Source organism: Priapulus caudatus, unplaced genomic scaffold (genome assembly GCF_000485595.1).
Source record: "Priapulus caudatus unplaced genomic scaffold, Priapulus_caudatus-5.0.1 Scaffold2494, whole genome shotgun sequence".
Taxonomy (NCBI): Eukaryota; Metazoa; Priapulida; class Priapulimorpha; order Priapulimorphida; family Priapulidae; genus Priapulus; species Priapulus caudatus.
Genome location: NW_014579555.1, coordinates 53088 through 57005, shown reverse-complemented (window position 1 = coordinate 57005; position 3918 = coordinate 53088).

The following is a 3918-nucleotide window of genomic DNA, read 5'->3' as shown; positions in this document are numbered from 1 at the left end:
CGGCATTCAACGCGATAATCGTTGTTATGCATGCGGCCAACCAGGTCACTATGCGCGTGACTGCCCCCTCCGTAACCGATTAGAGGATTTTCGGCAGTGCCTTCGCGATGCAATCGCACCGCCGTACCCCCGCAACGCATCTGCTGCACGCGGATCACCGATTACCGCTACTTCTGCGCCGATGTGCTTCTGCGCTCACTTTTACTTACGGCCCTGATTGATACTGGTAGCAATTGTACGCTTATCGATTTTGCTGCATGGCTCCACTTATCCCCGCACATACGGGCGGCTGCTAGTTTCAACGCCGTCTGCTCATCAGACGCCATGCTTCTTTCTGTCACAGGCGACAGGCTCCACCTTGTAGGCACCGCCACTTTGTGCATTTTACTGGGACGAGTAACCACCCTCCATACCTGCTACGTAGTTTATGACTTAAGGCAGAAGTTCATAATCGGAACTGACTTTTTATTGGCTAACCGAGTAAACATCGATTTCGACCGTGGAGTGCTCGCACTAGGTAATAGTGTAGTTACTTTAAAACTTCGTCAAGGTAAACGATGCCTCCCCATCCCTCAACTCGCTTTCATTGACCGTTCCATCGTCTTGCCCCCCCCCATTCGGGCCAACAGTGTTCTTGTCGCGTTCCCCGCCATTTTCTCCAGGGTACGCTCCTCTTCGTTGAAAGATCACTAGCTTTTAAAATGTTTCGTAGTAACCCCCACCTAATCTTATTACCGTTTCTGGTCGAAGTCACAGCGCAGCACACAATTCTCTGCTGGCTAGAAAATAGGTTAGACCGCGCGATATCATTACCCCATAATGCCGTTGTCGCCATAGCTGAAACCACCACCCCTCCCCATATCCAGGTTATTACGTCCGCGCCTAACGAGTTCAAGGTGTCACCACACGATAATGCAACCCCGCCCTTCAATTACAATTCACTGGTAGACCACGTTAAGGATTCTTGCCAGCGAGCAATGCTTCTCAAATTTTTACGCCATTACGACAGTTCATTTGCGCAAAACAGACGCACAATTGGGGTGTACACACCTCTGCGAATTTCAGATTTATACCGGGGATGCCAAACCATTCAAAACACGACCCTATCGTATGTCCCCGGAGCAGCAAATCATTATTCAGCAACAGGTTGACAAACTCTTAGACAATGGGATCATACGCCCCTCCATGTCACCTTGGTCGTCCGGCGTACTTTTGGCCAAGAAAAAAACTGGCGAGTATCGAATGTGTTGCGATTATCGACGTTTATACTCAGTTACAGTAGGGGACACCTACCCATTACCAGTCATCGAGGATGTCTTACAAACCATAGGACAAGCTACAATATTCACTACCCTTGACCTCAAAAGTGGCTACCATCAAATCCCATTAGCGGAGAAAGACGTTCCGAAGAGTTGCTTTGTAACGCCCTCTGGAAGTTATGAATATTTAAGAACACCTTATAGACCAAAAAACGCAATCTCCAATTTTCAGCGTGTCCTCGATTACGGCCTGCAAGGACTCCATCACAAATGTGCACTAGCTTATATCGACGATGTCTGTATTTATTCCCCGAAATTCGACACCCACATGTCCGACTTAGCGAAGGTTTTTGCCAGATTTGAAGCAGCTAACCTCAAGATGCGACAAAGTAAGTGTACGTTTTTGCAGCAGTTTATTAACTACCTGGGTTACGTGATAACCCCGAGTTGCGTGCGACCCGACCCAGAGAAGATCTCTGCGGTGCAAAATTGGGCCCCAACCACGCCAACGGCTGTTCGCCAATTCTTGGGTTTTACCAACTACTATCGTGAGTTTATAAAGGGCTATGCCAATATTGCCCACCCATTGACGATCCTTACCCACAAGGACAAACTCTTTGTGTGGTCACACGAGGCACAGACTGCGTTTCAGTCTGTTTGTAAGTGCCGCACTGAGGCACCCATTTTGGCATTGCCACATGGAAGTCGACCGTACCGCCTCTATTGCGACGCTCCAGTCAGAGCAGTTCTCACGCAAATGGATGAGCGAGAGCGAGAGCACCCAGTGTATTATCTCAGCAAACGGTTGTCTGAGACAGAACAACGCTGACCTACGATAGAACGCGTATGTATTGCGCTGGTATACGCATTACCCAAGTTTCGACATTACCTCGTCGGTGCCGATTTTGTAATCCTTAGTGATCAAAAACCACTTAAATATCTGTTAGAAGCTAAGGCCCTGCGAAACGCTAAACTCCAGCGGTGGACCCTCTACGTCTCAGGTTTTTCCTTATGCCGACTGGAGTACACGTTGGGTAAGACAAATGTCCAAGCAGACGCGCTTTCTCATTTGCCTCTCGAGGCGTCTACGCCCATGTCACCGCATGACTGATCAATCATCCCCACCACCTCATTACCGCTAGGCGATATGGACTCACAACCCATACACCAAGTGGTACTGCCTACGCCTGACGCTGAGGCCTCACAACCCTCACGCCGAGTAGGTCCCGCTTCATCACGACCCTCCCCACCCTAACGCACAACCACATCCTACCTTGACACCCCCTCTAACCATCCCTGCTACTGACGCTGAGCTCGCTGCCTTGCAGCAGGCAGACGCACTACTTTGCCAGATTATATGCACACTCTCCAACCCAGACAAAAGTTCCATACACGAAGCTAAGCTCGTTGAAAGCTATCTTCTTGTCGACGACTTGCTCTTTCATGTGCCGTCTCATGCGCAGGATTCTGACGCTGCGCCCCAATTAGTCATCCCCCGCATTCTCGTACCTGCTGTGATCCCTTTGTTTCACGATCATGCGTATGGTGGCCATCTGGGTTTCAGTAAACTCTCCCAGCGATATTTCTGGCCCCGCATGTTCGCCGACGCTTACTACTGCATTAAATCCTGCGTTGTGTGTAACTACCAAAAACTACAGCGAGACCGTGCCCCCCTACACCATGCTCCGGCACCCAGACACTAGGGAGATGTGGTCGCCATCGATGTTACGGGACCGCACCCCTGCTCAAACTTAGGAAATCGTTACATGCTTACGTTTCTGGATCTTTACACCTCATGGCTCAAAGCATTTCCCATGTCCAATAAAAGCGCTGCTACCGTAGCATGCATTATTGTCGACAATTTCATCCCTTGTCACTTGTGCCCTCAATCCATCTTAACTGATAATGGAGGCGAATTAATTAACGAGCTCATGACACGATTGACGATATCGCTCGGAATCACCCACATCAAAGCCTCTCCCTACCACCTTGAGTCGAACGGACAATGCAAACGCTTTCACCGCACGCTTGCTAACATGCTCGCGTGCTATATCAATCGCGATCATACAGACTGGGATACAAAGATCAACTCCGTCTTATTTGCGTATCGTACATCCATCAATGAGTCATCACAATTCACCCCCTTCTTCTTGACGTATGGTAGACACGCAGAGCTACCACTCGACACGCTACTGCAGCCCCGACAATTGTGGTACACAGACGATCCAATAACTCACGCTACTGAACGCTTGCACCGATGTAGCAATGCAGCTTGTCGCGATGCAGCGTAACACTAAGGTGGCACGTGCACGTAATAAACGCCTTTATGACAGGTGCGCGAAAGTTCAATCCTTTGACATAGGAGACCCCATCTATTTTTATAACCCCACGTTGTCGGCTAACCAGACGCCGAAATTTGCTTCACAGTGGCAGCCTTACTATACCGTGGTCGAGAAACTTTCTCCACTGCAACTTCGTATTAAGGCGCAAGGCCAAACACGTACTCGCGACGTTCATGTGAGTAATCTTCTACCCGCATACCCATTCTCGGCATGGGATGCACCTAGAACCGTGCTTACGGGTCGAGAAGGCCCAGCCCGACGACCAATGTGTCACGCAATACTGGTTGACACAGCGCCTCTTTTGTCGCCTTCCCACG